This window comes from Macaca mulatta, chromosome 3 (genome assembly GCF_049350105.2).
Source record: "Macaca mulatta isolate MMU2019108-1 chromosome 3, T2T-MMU8v2.0, whole genome shotgun sequence".
Classification (NCBI taxonomy): domain Eukaryota; kingdom Metazoa; phylum Chordata; class Mammalia; order Primates; family Cercopithecidae; genus Macaca; species Macaca mulatta.
In genome coordinates, this window is record NC_133408.1 from 8,923,506 (window position 1) to 8,939,951 (window position 16,446).

The window sequence follows — 16,446 nt, forward strand, 5'->3', positions numbered from 1 at the left end:
GGAGAAGGCTTTCTGGCCTCTCTGTAAAGTTCACCCGATGGTCTTAGATCCACCCTCTGCAACTACTAGAACCACAGGAATAAGTAAATCCCTTTTCCAAATGGAACCTTTCAACTGTTTGAAGAGAACACAATCATGCCTCCCTTCAGACCTCATTCTTGCCAGGCGCAGTGGCTCACTTCTGCAATCCCAGCACTTTGGGAGGCCGAGGCGGGGGAATCACTTGAGGTGAGGAGTTTGAGGCCAGCCTGGCCAACATGGTGAAACCCTTTCTCTACTAAAAATACAAAAAATAGCTGGGCGTGGTGGTGTGCGCCTATAGTCTCAGCTACTCAGGAGGCAGAGGTGGGAGAACCGCTTGAACCCAGGAGACGGAGGTTGCAGTGAGCTGAGTTCGCACCATTGTACTCCAGCTCAGGCGACAGAGAAAGACTCTGTCTCAAAAACAAAAACTAAAGTAAAAATCCAAAAATCCTCATTGTTTTCTGTTCCAGGACAAGTCCCCCAGTTTCCTCAATTGTTCTTTCCCATGGTTTTTATTTATTTTTATTTTTGAGATGGAGTTTCGCTCTTGTCACCCAGGCTGGAGTGCAATGGCATGATCTTGGTTCACTGCAACCTCTGCCTCTCGGGTTCAAGTGATACTCCTGCCTCAGCCTCCTGAGTAGCTGGAACTACAGGTGCCCACCATGCCGCCTGGCTAATATTTTGTATTTTTAATACAGACGGGGTAACACCATGTTGGCCAGGCTAGTCTTGAACTCCTGACCTCAGGTGATCGGCCTGTCTCAGCCTCCCAAAGTGCTGGGATTACAGGTGTGAGCTACCACGCTCAGCCAGCCATGTGTGTCTTAGTGGGAAAAATAAAGACACAAATCAGGACATTAGATATTTGATTCTAATTTGATACTCTGTTGAGCCTCCTATAGGTAACACGGCTTCTGTCTAAGAAAATAACTGATCACTGCCCCCCAAGGCTACTCCTTCCCTAGCATTACCCGTCTTAGTATTAATAATAGGATAACCATTTACCCAGGGATTTGTTTAGGCCCAAATCCCTAGCATCATTGTTCAATCCTCGTTCCCTCATAGCCCATCCACCAACCAGTTCTGTAGGCTCCCTCTTCAAAATAGATCTCAGTGTCCAGTTCTCCACCTACCTCCTCCACCACCAGCACCTTAATTCACGTCACTAGCTCATTCTCCTGGAGACTGAAGTCACCCCTCCTTCATCCCCCTGCCTCTCCTCTTGGCTTCCTATAGATTGTTCTCCACACAGAAGTCAGAGTTTTTTCCTCAAAGTACAGAACAGATGAGATTTATGCCCTGCTAAACACCACCTCATACTTCCCTTGGCAATATGGATAAAATCCAAGCTCCTGTTCATGTTCCTAAGGCCCTTCAAGATCTCACCTGCCTCCAGGACCACGGGTTCACTCTGCTGTGGCCACACTGGCTTCTTGCATGTTCTAGAATATTCCATATTCGTTTCTACCTTAGGGCCCATGTGCTCCGTGCTCCTGTAATATAATTGAAAAGGTTGACAATGACATTCTCATTTAATCTACCTGAATCATCGCTGTGAATTTTATTGGAAATGCAGACATAGTATCTTTTAAAAAAATTAATAGACCATTCATTCTATTATTAATGCTAATATCGTGGTACTCTCAACGAAGCTTAAAAAACTGGCTAAATCTTGCCAGAAAGGATATTTAATATTAATTATACCAAATTTTAACAAACAGTTATTTTTGCAAAGGTTTGCTATGGCTTCCTAATGTATAATACTAAACAACCTAATATGGGTTGAATTGTGTCAGTAATTGTGAAGTTCTAATCCGGATTCAAGTGATTCTCCTGAGTAGCTGGAATTACAGGTACCCACCCCCATGCCTGGCTTATATTTTGTATTTAGCTGGTCCCTCAGAATGTGACCTTATTTGGAAATAGGGTTATTGCAGATGTAGTAGGGTCGACCCCTAATCCAATGATTGGTGTCCTTATGAGAAGAGGAAATTTGGAGACAGACAGGTATACAAGGAGAAGGCCATGTGAATGCAAAAGCAGAGATTGGGATGATGCTTCTCTAAACCAAGGAACACCAGAGATTGCAGCAGCCCCCAGAAGCTGGGGGAGAGAGAACCTAGAACAGATCCTCCCTCACAGCTTCAAAAGGAAGCAGCCGTGCTGACACCTTGATCTTGGACTTTCGGCCTCAGAACTGTGAGAAAATACATTTCGGTTGCGGAAGCCGCCCAAGGTGTGGCACTTTGTTATGGCACCCCTGGGAAATGCGTACAGTCTTATCAAACCAAACTCACGGAACAATCTGAGATCCACGTTGTGCCTCAATCATTGCCATTTTGAAGACAGTCACATCCAATCACACATTATCATTGTCACGTTAGGGTTTTACCAGGGTAGTTGTTCAGTAACCTCTGGCCTCAAAGCTTCTCAGGGCAAGGCCGCTCATACAATTTTGGGTTGCCCTTTGCTCTTTAATAGGTCCTGCTCTCCTGGAGAATTCCAGCTTTTTCTTTGGCCTCAATGTAAGAGAGTTGGGGGTGGGGCTCCATCCGTGAGGACCAGAGGCAGAAAACTGCAACCAACGCTTCCCCTTCAGATCCTTCCTGGTGGTCACAGCCCTGTTCATTATCAGCTGCGGTCAAAACTCTGGCTGAGAAATTGATCCGCTCAGGAATCATTCAGGGATTATTTAACCTGTCATTCTTCAGCGTTCACTAAGCATTCTCTCTGCCCTCAGCCAGCAGGAAGTTACCAACCACAGGGTTTTAAAAACACAGATTCCTGGTCCACCTCAGAGATTCTGATTCCACAGGTCCCGGAGGTAGCACATACATTTCCATTTCCAAGCCCCCAGCTGCAGCTGAGGCTGCTGGTCTGAGACCACACTTGGGATAGCGCTGGCCTTCAAGGACTAGAACACATACTTGCTGCACTCCATGTCGAATCTTCTTCTCACTGTTTCAGTCTGATATTATGCCCTTGGATTTCACCAGGGGCCAGTGTGGGATAGGCCATGTTTGCAGTGCCTGTGATTGTTTTAGAGAGGTCATAGAGGTCATCTCAGAGACGTCACTCATTATGGTGCTCAGTATTCATGGAAAATTGCTCTCAGATCTGAGGATGCAGACATATTCAATCCCTTCTTAGAAATTGGTGGACATCTTAGTAGATGGTGAAAGTTCTGGAAGTCATCATCTTTCTCCCATTACTTCCAGAACTGGGATTTTTCTTAATTGCTATGGTTTTTCTCAGACAGCATTCTCAACATACTTTTTTCAGTTCTTAATATATATTTCCTCCTTTTGCTACTTGATTTTATACTTTCATATGTTCGAATAATACCTTCATACCTGTGTATTTTATTCATTTTATTTTAAACGTAATGTTTTTATTATAAAGTTTATCCAGGTAGACATTTTAGTAAATAGAATTAGTAAAAAGAAAATTAAAACCCTCCTGACCCTCCTTACTCAGAAATAACATCTATTGACATTTTGGGGGATTAGCCTTCTAGTTAATATATACATATATTTTAATTAAATTATGTGCATTTATATATAAATCTATAAATTTACTTGAAAATTAGAATGAAAATAATTTGACTAAAATTGAAGATGTCTTATTCACAGTCATATTCATTGCCATTTGTGTTTATCAGTTAAATCACGAGTGTCATTCTCTATTATGATGCAGTCTGCTATGATATAGTGTCGACTACAATATAGTCTTACAGTCCCACTCTGACTCTTTTAGGTAGTTTCCAGTTGTTACTATTACAGACAAAAATATGATTAATGTTATAGCAGATACATTTAATTGATTTAGTATACAATTATGGAAATGGACTTAATAGGGGAGAGAGGGAGAGGTACAAAGTGGAGTTTACATTTTTATGTGAATCCCCACTGGATTTGAGTTCCTGTTTCTAAAGAATTTGGTTCACTTATGGATTATTTACTCCTTGATGGTCAATCCTTGTCCTTCAACCCTACCTCAGAAGGACAGAGCGTCCCTCATCCTCCAGTGGCCATCAGTGCTTCCCTCACATACAGCACCTGCACATGTAACAGACCACGTCGTCACGTTTCTTAGTCCCTCTCTTCTTCAAGGCCCCCTTTATAATTTCGTGTCTTTGAATTCATACTGCCCATATTGGAGTTATTCTTCCCCTACAATAGTCAGAAAGACTATTATTATTATAAGTGGATTCTTAATGGACCACTGTCAACCTTACTGCCTTAAAGAAAAACAAAGTAATCTCAGCACTTTGAGAGGCCGAGGCAGGCGGATCACGAGGTCAGGAGATCGAGACCATCCTGGCTAACACAGTGAAACCCCATCTCTACTAAAAATACAAAAAATTAGCTGGGTGTGGTGAGGGGCACCTGTAGTCCCAGCTACTCGGGAGGCTGAGGCAGGAGAATGGTGTGAACCCAGGAGGCAGAGCTTGCAGTGAGCCGGGATGACACTGCACTCCAGCCTGGGCGACAGAGCGAGACTCTGTCTTAAAAAAAAAAAAAAAAAAAAAAAAGAAGGACTTAATGTTTTGTTCAGATCCCTGATTGGCCCATTTGGCTTTCGGTCCATCTGTGCCCCACAGACCCACATCTCCACCGAAGGTGTGCTTGGTGGAAGGACTGGCAAAGACTTGGCGACTTGGGCTTGCTTGCTTCCTCTTTTCTGCCCATCGCAGTAACTTGGCAGAAGATGTCTAGAGGTCGGTGTGCCCACTGATGTGCAGGTGCCTGTCCCCCCCCCATAAAAAGCGGACATGGTTGAAGTCACGTAACAGCATTTAGGAGGTAATGTGAGCAGGATCTCGCGGGAAGGTTGGGTGGTGGGGATGAGGTAGAGAAATGACTCCCAAGCGGCTCTGTGTCTTGGCTCGGATAACTGAGAGGGTGGAAGGAATGTTGGAGGGAAAGCACTGAGGCTCAGCAGAGCTTTGCATGTGCTTCTGGTCCTGTGCCCTTGAGAGCATCCGGAAGAGATGTCTGGCAGGCTTTTGGATGTACAGGTCCGAATCCAGAAGCGGGTTAAAGCTTGAGTCACTGTGGAAGGTATCAGTCTGTTAGAGGCAGGAAAGACCATGGGCATTAATGTGGCCTTTCATGGAGAACATGGGCAGGGATACGGAACCTGAGAGAGGGTGAAGGCCAAAAAAGAGGTGGCAGGAGGAGCCCGGGAAAGATGTGTGGGGTGTCAGCTGCACCGCCCGTGATCTTCACACCACACCAGCAGGGACAGGGCTTGAGAATCCTGTTAAGTTGTCTCTACTCATTTCCTTGGATTATCTGAAATAAATTTCTCTTTTAGTTATAAAAATTAATGTTCTGGTCTCTTTCTGTAATCACAAGTGATCTTAATTCTGCATCTACCCCTACTCTTTCCAACAGTTGCTTGATGTGGAAGCAGCACCCCTTTCTAAGATGGACTCTTAATTTGTGACTGTTGGTCTTCGTTTGGAATTAACATGAGCTCGTGTGTTTTGCCCACTTTTGTGTTTGCTTTAGGAAGCATTTCAAACAGAGGAGGCTGGAGAATTCTCTTTCAGGAGCATTTCAGAAGTTATTTGCTCACCAATGCTCAGGATGAACTGGGTGATTTCTGCTTACAGGCTTTTAAACATTTCCAGAATAAAGGACACTTACTGTTTCTGACTCTAAAAATCCTTGCTTTTTTTTCTTTCTTTCCTTTTTTAAACAGCTAAGTGCTTTCTGTCTTTTTCACCCCAGCAAAGAAAATCTCATGTCTTATCACTGCTCCTGTCTTTTGGAGTTTTAAATTACAGAATGTTTAATTACCAAAGGTCCTTTTGCTTATTATATTTTAAACGTGCAATGATGTTTCCAAAAATACTCTAAATTGAAGTGGGGAAAGTCTGCGACAGCTTTATTCAGGCTTTATTGGTGAACAGCTACTGGTTTGGATGTCTGAGGCTGAGTAATTTCAGTTCAGATTATTTAGCTTTATGATGATTCTGTTGACTAATAGTCCAAAAAGATCAGCAAAGAGTCACATACAGGAAGATGTTGACTTTTTCTCCAGTGAGCCACGGTTGCATAACGATTCCTAGTCCAGTGGTCAACGAGTTGCTGCCACTTTGTGACATATTTGAATTTATTCTTTGTTTATAGAAATTCAAGCCAGAAAGGCTCATAGTGTTGGCAGCTGATTAAAGCAATTTAAGTTCGATTTTTGACACTGTAATTAAATGTGAGCTCCAGTCAAATAGTGCATTCCATACCCCTTCCAGGTGGGCAGGGCTCTGGAGCTGGCAGTGTGTCACTGTCTAGGTTGGGTTTGGTCTCAGGGATTCCAAAGAAAGCTTTGATTTGTAAATGGGTGGGTTGAAGGGTGCCTTCCAAAATATATCTTTTAGAGGTATGAACTAACAAAATAAATGCAAGAAAATTGGATTAATTTTAATAATTCTGCTGCTTTGATTCCAAATCCTTGAACACCTACAAAAACAAAGTGTCTCTTAAATCTCAGCCTTGCCTTTGGATCCCGGAACTCTCTGTTTCTGTTTACGAGCAGGAAGAGCCAGACATGTATTTTGAGATGGATGGAGGCATACAGAGGAGAGTGGAGGTACCTGAGAAGCCCTTTCAGGGTGCCGATGGGCCATCACTGGGCTTTTGCAGCCTTCAGAATGAATTCCTTTCAAATTATGTTTTCGAAACCAGATCCAGGTTCTTTCTGTTAGTGATTGTTTTCATATGAAATAACATTGAAATCCAGTAGCAAATTGGGCTAGATGTAGATGAGAATTCCATGTGGGTAACTAGGGTTTTACGGAGAATTACAATAATGAGTGGGGTGAGACTCAGATGTGGAACATTCATCAGGGCTGGAAGCTTAGAGAAGTAGATCAGGACGATCACCGGCTTCCTGGCCAAAGAGGTTTTTGTCCAACCCTGGCCCCGCCTCTTACTCACTGACTTTGGATAAAGGATTTAGTCTTTTTTTCTAAATGTTTTTCGGGGAGATGCTGGTGATGAATACTTACTGGAATGCTCATTTAAAAAATGGACTTGGTGTTATATAAGATATGTCAACAAGAATGTTGCCTTCTGGATTCTATGAAAAGGTACAGGAATAACAAAATAGCTGGCTTATTTGTGATAGACAACCAACTATTTGATGGTTCATTTAAAAAAGTCGAAAGCTCAGGCAGGGGCTACTTACAAAACATGGGTAGGATAGAAACATTAACCCACATTTTTTTTAGTGTGCCTTTTTTGCTACCTTAGTGTGTTTTTTAAGAATGATAGGGCATATTTCAGGGAGCAAACCTGGAAGCATTCAATCCAATGGCATTTAATAAAATGATTTTGAGTGGAAAACTAGCCTCACCCAGACACAGTGCCTCCTTTGAGAAGCCATTTTTCTGAGTCTAAGTTGCTCCCACTTTGAGAAATAACTACCCTAGTCCATATGGAACAATGCATTTCTTCCCCAAACATATTTTATGTCCAAGAGAAATAATTTTCATAGAGCTTATACCTACTTTATTTTTGCTATTCTGTCTCTGTCATATAGTATTTTAAAAGGTTGTCAGAGCAACCTTGTTCAACTATCTACTGTAACAACTCTGTCTTTGGAACTGGCTTAAAAAATTCTGAAGTAAACAAGAATTTGCTTTTTCCTTTTGTGTAATCTGAAATTGATTTATGACACAGGATCTCTATTGAACTGTGTTAAATACCTTGGAAACATTTTGAACCAAACTTTCATACTGTAATAGGAAACAACAAAAATATATTTGCTTGATTAAAATAAAATATTTAGATATGCTTGATCTACTACACTGTAAGTTGATAATTAAAAATAGTTAAAGTGTTTTAGCTTTGCTAAGAAAGCAGTTATGGCAATATCCACATCATGACTTTCAAATAGCTTTTATTGATTATAACTTTACACAATCATTTGTCATATTGCAAATAAGAGCATATGGTTAATATATGGATTTTTAATTTATGGTATCCTCTTCTTGCAATACCAATACAATCAGTCTTTTCAAATGTTAGTAAATCATGATGAGAACCTTTTATTAGTAAATTTATAGGTACGATAAGAAAAAGGAACAAAAATGCATATTTTATAAAGACCATTATTTCAGAAGTAAATCTTTTTTTTCTTACATTTGAGAAAAAGTACAAATCTCATTTTATATCTTGTCATTTAATTAGCCAAATATTGTCAAAACTTATATATGAAATAGCTTACTTATAACATTTCTTAAAAGCAATTTATTTTTCCTGGGGGCTTATTCATAGGAAGGGAACCACTTATGAAAAATTATTGATGCTACTTTAGGTTTAGATTAAAACAATTCTTTCTATAATAGAAAACTCTCAATTTTTGTATGATACAGCTTGTAGTTATTGTACATAACATCAGTTATAACCCTTCATATTGAAAACTTTAGCTGATGGGAGGAATAATTATAAAATTTACCAAGAGATATCCGAATTTCATTCATATCATGTTTTTAATATGCAAGCCATAAGTTGCAAATTTTTGGTGAAGAATTTCATGACTAAGAGTGTCTGAATCTGCAAATGTACCCAAGACACCCTTTAATACATATCTGATCAAACTTACGGTGATCTTAATTGGCAAGTTAAGTCCATTCAGTTAGAGTTACAAGTAGTATAGTTCCTGTTTCCTCAGGGGAGCTTTGTCACCATTGTGTGTAGGTTGGCCTGAAAATTTCTTAAGCTGATTACTATTTTAGCTTCTAAACTTCCACACTCGAATTGTGTTGTTTTGCAAACAAAGTCAGTGAGCTTCACTTGTGCCAGGTTCCTCTCTCATTTTATTCATTCACATAGTGATGAACTGTATTATATTTGTATGGAGGCTAACTTTCCCAATGGCCCAGAATATTGTTCTAAATTTAAGCTCCGTGCTTGTCTCTTTGTTTATTTCTTTTCATGAGCTAGAGTAACCCCCACATTTTTTGGAGGTGGCGTCACATAGTGTTTTAGATGTGAAATAAGGAGTTAGAAAGACTTTGGTCTAAGGTCTTTCTGTTTGCTTGCTGTGACTGTGGGCAAGAGACTTAACTTCTCTGTGCCTCCCACCTTTAGCTATAAAATGTAGTTAATAATAGACATACCTAGTAAGGTTTTGTGACAGCTGGACCAGGGCTTGGCTCCATATGTAGTAGCTGCACTTTGAGCTGCTGAATGTTGCTTGAGAAAATGAAGGGAACTGTGTGGCTGGTCTCACTTTAAAATGTGTTCATGAATCTCCTGTGCACACTCACCGAAGCCTGGAAATCCTCCTCGTCGACCCTGTGCTATCGTCTGGCTCTTCTGTCCCTGCTGGGCTTCTAAGTGACGGGCGGGCTGAAGGCTCAGCTTTAATCTTGCCTTTTATTTGTTGTCTCACTTCTCCCCACTAAGAAATGAGATCCAATCACATGGCTTAAAAACCATCTATAAACTGGTGATTCCCAATTTCAAATCCTGATATATCCAGCTCCCAACTGATATCTCAACATGTATCTCTATGAGCACCTCTGACACAAAGTCCAAATCCCGATCTGCCCTCCCCAATTTTGTATTCTTCAAGTCTTCTTCTCTGTAAAGTAGAAACACTGTTTTCGCAGTTGTTAATCCCTAACATTACACAACAACCACAAACCACAAGTCATCTCTGATTCTTCTTTTTTTATCCTCTCTACCTCTAATCAATCACTAGTCCTAACAGCTCTTCCTGCAGAAACTCCTGGTCCATCACCCCTCCCCTAGAATGATGCAGTAGCATCTTAGCTTGGCTATCCTAGCTTTCCTTTGTGCATGTTGACAAACCTTTTCTGTACACAAAACCTTCAGAACGTGTCAAGGAGATCAGACAATCCCTAATTCATCTTTGGCCCCAGTGGCTTCCTGCCATGTTGGGGATTAAGTTCAAACTCCTCAATTGGATCTGGCTCTTGCCCACCTCATGGACACAGATGAGATCGTTCAGCCCTGGCTTGTGTCTGTTCCTCGGATGCCCCTGACCTTGTGAGTGGCTCAAGGATATTTGAGGAGCCAGTCCTTCAGTCTAGAGGGCTGCTTCTCTGGATCTTTAAGTGGCTGGTTCCTATTGGTTGTGCAGGTTCTAATTTGATGCCACTTCTCAGTGAGGGCCACCCCCTTCAGCTCCTGGCTCTTCCCAAGGGACAATAAGAGTTTTGAGAAAAACTCCTGATACTTCATATCCAAACTCTCTGTTCCTTCCTTGCAGTGAATTGATAAATGACTGCAAGGCAAGGTTATCCCATCTCCCCCGTTTCATCTGCCTCCTTGCAAAAGTATTTCACACATGAAAAGTTTTGGCCTGCTAACTGAGGAGAAAAGTAACCCTGGAAGTTTTTGTTTTTGTTTTTGTTGTGTGTGTTTGTGTATGTGTCTGTATGTGTGTGTGTGGTGGGGTGGGGGGTATCATGCAAAGAGTATTTTATACGAAATGCTTTCAATGTCCAAGCTGAGTTTCCCTTATTTGGAAGCTAATCAGATGACAAAGGCTTTCTCCCTGCTTCTACATGTGTGGTTAGGGTCTCAGTCCTAATTTGGTTGTGTAGCCAGATATAGCATTTAACTGAGAGAACAATACTGCAGTGGACATTCTTGTAGGTGACTTCTGGTGCACATATACACACATCTCTATTGTACATGTATTAAATAGTGGAATTACACAGTCTTTGATGGCAGTAGATGTGCCGACTTCCTTTGTTTACTTCTCTAATTCATTCTCCATCCTTCTCTGCTCTTCTTGTCCTGGAAGTCTGACTTCTGTCGACTACATCAAATGGGCTCCTTTGTCCGCTGCCTTCTGTTGGGTTCAGCAAATGAGAGTCACCACAAGGAAGCCTGAGAGTAGGAGGAGAGAACTTGGGCAGTTTTTTCTCCAGCTTTCTCTCTTTGGTCATGGGTTGGCAGTGACTTTTTCTCTCCCTGGAAGGCCACAGCTCCTACAGTTTATCCTCGCCTGTGTTCACAGTTACTGCTGCTGCGTGACTGCTACCTCCCTTGCCTTTGTAGGCCTGAAAGTAGTAATGGCTTCCTGTTCTTGCTAGCCCGGGGGACTTCCTCACCCTTTGGTTTTTACTAAATTCTACCTTTACCGTTGTAAATTCTTTCATTAAATTTTGTTCACTTACCTATTTGAATATGCTATATGCCTCTTATTACAGCCCTGGTGGATAAATAAGGGTGTTTTCCAAACTCTAGCTGTGTGTGAGAGTTCTTATTGCTCCACATCTTCACCAAAACTGTTAGTCTTTGTTTTGGACATTCTGATGTATCTGTGGTGTTATTTCATTCAGGGTTTAATTTGTGCTTCCTGCTTTACTAATGAAGTAGAAGACCTTTTAATATATTTAGCGAGCAGTTGGAGATCCTCTTTTATGGCTGCCTGTGCAGTTTCTTCCCTATTTTTCCATTGACTTGTGTGTCTTATTTATTTATGGGGGTTCTTTACATATTCTGGATATGAATAGATTAGATTAGATGTGTTAAGGATATCATCTTCCATTCCATGCACTGCCTTTTGATTCTCTTAATAGTGTCTTTTGATGGAAATAAGTTTCTAATATTTTTCTTATTTTAATGCAGTTCAGTTTATTAGTCTTTCCTTTACACTTAGTGTTTCTGTGCCTTGTTTATAGAATCTTTCCCAAGTCAGCAACATAGTCTTCTATATTATGTTTCAGAAACTTCATAGTTTTTGCCTGTCATATTTAGATTTATAGTTTGTCTGACATCAACTTTTGTGATGTTATGAGTTACTTTTCAAGTTTCTGTTTCTCATGTGGATTTCTCATTTTCCAGCATCATTTACCAACAGTTTCTCCCTTTCTTAACTGCTCTGCACATTTGTAAAAGATCAACTGCCACCTTTGTCAAAAATCAAGTGTGTCCATATATGTATGAATCTGTTTCTGGACTTTCCTTTCTTTTCCGTGGTCTGATTTGTTTCTACCTGCATGAACACCGTTCTGACCTAATTGCTGTGCCTTGATAAAAATGTTTAGTAGAGCAGGTTGCCCTACCTCACTCTTTTTTTTTTAAGATTTGCCTTTTAAAAATTGATATATACACGCACATATACATACACACACACACACACAGTTATAGGGTACACATGATAGTTTGTTACATGCATAGAATGTGTAATGATCAAGTCAGGGTTTTGGGGTGCCTGTCACCTTGGGTATTTCCCATTTCTGTGTGTTGGGAATATTGCAAGTCCTCTTTACTATGTGATTTGAACTATACAATACATTATTGTTAAGTATAGTCAGCCTACTCTGCTATACAATATCAGAACTTATTCCTTCTATCTAACTGTATGTTTGTACCCATTGTCCAAACTCTCTTGATCCCCACTCCCTCTCTCTGCTCAGCCTCTGGTAAACATCATTCCACTTTCTATCTCCATGAGATTAACTCTTTTAGTTCCCACGTAGGTGTGAGAACATGTGTTATTTGTCTCTTTGTGCTTGGCTTATTTTACTTAACGTAATGACCTCTGGTTCCATCCATGTTGCTGCAAGTGACATGATTTCCTCATTTGTACGGCCAAATAGTATTCCATTGTGTATATGCACCACATTTTGTTTACCTTTTCATCAGTTGATGGACATTTAGGTTGATTTCATGTCTTTGCTATTGTGGATAGTGCTGCAATAAACATGGGGATGCAAGTAAATACTCAGTAGTGACATCTCTGGATTATATTGAAGTCTTATTTTTAGTTTTTTGAGAAATCTCTCTACTGTTTTCTATAGTGGCTGTACTAATTTACATTCCCAACCACAGCATAGAAGAGTTCCCTTTCCTCTGCATTCTGGCCAGCATCTGTTATTTTTTGTCTTTTTAATAATTGCCATTCTAACTAGGGTATGATGTCTCATTGTAGCTTTGATTTTGCATTTCCCTGATGATTAGTGATGTTGAGTGTTTTTTTTTTTTTTTTTTTCATATGCTTGAGGGCCGTTTCCTTGTATTCTTTTGAGAAATGTCTATTGATGTTCTTTACCCACCTTATAAAAGTTTTTTGTTTTTTTAATTGTTGAGTTGTTTGAGTTTTGTGTATATTCTGGATTTTCTCTTACTAGATGAACAATTTGCAAATATTTTATCCCATTCAACAGCTTGTCTCTTCACTCTGCTGATTGTTTTGTTTCCTTTGCTGTGCAGAAGTGTTTTAGTTTAATATAGTCTCATTTGTCTGTTTTTTGTTGCATGTGCTTTTGAGGTCTTAGCCATTAAATCTTTGCTTAGATCACTGTCCTGAAATGTTTTTTCTGTTTTCTTTTAATAGTTTTATAATTTTGGGTCTTAGGTTTAAGTCTTTCATCTACCTTGAGTTGATTTTTTATATATGGCAAGAGATAGAGGTCCAGTTTTATTCTTTTGCCTATGGATATCCAATTAATCCAGCACCATTCATTGGGAAGAGGGTGTCCTTTTCCCAGTGTATGTTGTTGATACCTTTGTTGAAAATCTTGGCTGTGAATATGTGGATTTATTTCTGGGTTATCAATTCTGTTCCATTGGTCTATGTGTCTGTTTTTTATACCAGTATCATGCTCTTTCAGTTACTAGAGCCGTGTAATATATTTTGAAGTCAGGTTATGTGATGCTGCCAGTTTTGTTGTTTTTGTTCAGGGTTCCTTTAGCTCTTCAGCCTCCTTTTCGCTTTCATACAAATTTTAAGATTTTTTTTCCTATTCCTATGAAAAATGACTTTACTATTTTAACAGGGATTGCATTGAATCTCTAGATTTATTTGGGTGGTATGGTCATTTTAATGATATTAGTTCTTCTGATCCATGACCATGCAATGTCTTTTTATTTGTTTGTGTCCTTTGCCATTCCTTTCATTAGTGTTTTGTAGTTTTTTTGTAGAGATTTTTCGCTTCCTTGGTTAATTTTTTTCCTAGATTTTTTTTTTCCTTACAGGTATTGTAAATGGGAATTTATTCTTGATTTTTTTCTTAGCCAGTGCATTATTGGGTATATAAATGCTACTGTTTTTTTTTTTAAATGTTGATTTTGTATCCTACAACTTTACTGAATTTCTTTAGTAAACCTAAGAGTTTTTTGGTGGAGTCTGTAGGTTTTTCTAGATGTAAGATCATGTCATCTACAACGAGGGACAGTTTGACTTCTTTTCCAGTTTGGATGACTTTTATTTCTTTCTGTTGCCTGATTGCTCTGGCTAAGACTTCCAGTCCTATATTGAATAGAAATGACAAAAATAAGGATCCTTGTCTTGTTCCAGTTCTTAGAGGAAAGACTCTCAGCCTTTTCCCATTCAGTATAATGCTAGCTGTGGGTTCATCATGTATGGACTTTATTATATTGAGGTATGTTTCTTCTGTACCTAGTTTGTTGAGAGTTTTTATTATGATGCAATGTTAAATTTTATCAAATGATTTTTCTGCATTTATTGATATGATCATATGGTTTTTGTTTTTTTCTATTGATGTGATGTATCGTAGTTATTGATTTTTGTATGTTGAACCATCCTTGCATCCCTGGGATACATCCCACTTGACCATGGTGCATTATCTTTTTGATGTGCTGTTTTCAACCTGCTAATATTTTGTTAATAACTTTTGCTGAACAAAATACTAGAAAACTGGTATTCACCAGAAATATTGGCTCGTATCCCTGCTGAACTGAAGTGATGTTCATCAGGAATACTGGCCCATAGTTTTCTTTTGGGTTGTGTCCTTGTCTTATTTTGGTATGAGGGTAATGTTGGCCTCATAGAATGAATTAGGAAGAATTCCCTCCTCTTTAATTTTTTGGAATAGCTTGGTGAGGATTGGTATTAGTTCTTCTTTCTAAGTTTGGTAGAATTCAGCAGTGAAACCATCTGGTCCTTGACTTTTCTTTGTTGGGAGATTTTTTTTCTTATCCAATCTTATTACTTGTTATTGATCTGTTTAGATTTTCATTATCTTTCTGATTCAATCTTCACAGATTGTATGAGTTCTGAAATGTATCCATTTCCTCTAGGTTTTCTAGTTTGTAATAGTCTCTGATAATATTTTGTATGTCTCACTCTTCTTTAAGAGCATGTTGTCTGTTTTGAAGTCTGCATTTCCATACATATTTTAGAATCACTCAAGTTTCACAAAAATTTTGTTGAAATGTTGATTGCATCTACATTGAATCTATTGATCAATTTGAAGAAAATTATATCTTTGATTATTAAGTTTTTCAATCCATGAATATATCTGTCCATTTATTTTGGTCTTCTTTTAACAATATTTTGTAGTTTTTGGTGTAAAGGTTCTGCACATATTATGTTAGATTTATTTCCATATTGTAAGGTATTTTTAATGCTAATGAAAATAGTATCACTTAGAGATTTTGATTTCTATTGATGTTTATGCTGATATATAGAACCAAAATTCTATATTGACCTTGTATCTAGCAAAGTTTTCAAACTCAGTTATTAATTCTAATGATTTCTTTCCAAATTATCTTAGAAATTCTCTGTAAAAAAATGGTGTCATCTGTAAATAAAGTTTTATTTACTTTTTCCCAATCCTTTAACATTTCATTTCATTTCCTTGCCTTATTTACTAACCAGGACCTCCAATTCAATTTCAGACAAATGTGGTAATATGTGAGGTTTCTTTGTCTTTTCCCCCAACTTCAAAGGATTAAATTTTAAAGTTTTGACGTGAAAATGCATGGTTTACTGTAGATTTTGGTAGATTCCCTTTATCAATTCATAGGATTTATAAGCTTCCTCTTTATTTCTAATTTACTAATAATTTTTAATATGAATAGATATTGAATTTTATTAAATGCTTTTCTTCTGTTTAAAATTATATAAATTTTCTTTACAATGTAAATTTGATTATTTATATTGATTGAAACAAGTTTTCATTCTTAAAATAAATCCAATTTGTTCACAATATATATATTATTGTTTTATATACTTTTGGGTTTGTTTTCTAGAATTTTATTTAGGATTTTGCATCTATGTTTATGTATGAAATTGGTCTATAATTTTCCCTTTTAAATTATTTTCTAGTTACAGTTCGGTATTAAGCTTTCTTTTGTTTTATCTGAAAAGCTTATGTAAGACTGGCATCATTTTTTTTAATGCATATTAGAATTTGCTGATAAAGCAGTCTGGCCTGGAACTAACTTTCTTTCTTTCTTTTTTATTTTTGTAGTTGTCCTTTAAGAGGTCTGAGATTTTTCAGTCAATGTCTTTAATAATTATAGGAGTTCAGGTTTTGTGTTTTTTCTTTTGACAGTTTTGGTAAATTGTATTTTCCAAGGCTATTATCTATTTCAACTATTTTTTCACATTTATTGATAGGAAATTGATCATAATATTCTATTATTCTTCCAATGTCTATAGCATCTGTACTAATAGTCC

The 16,446-nt window shown here is 38.4% G+C and overlaps 1 protein-coding gene across 3 annotated transcripts in view; it reads left to right on the forward strand.

Moving 5' to 3' along the window:
* The window catches only part of ERG (ETS transcription factor ERG), a 284,991-nt gene that overhangs the window by 130,648 nt on the left and 137,897 nt on the right, over window positions 1-16,446 (forward strand). The window lies entirely within an intron of this gene.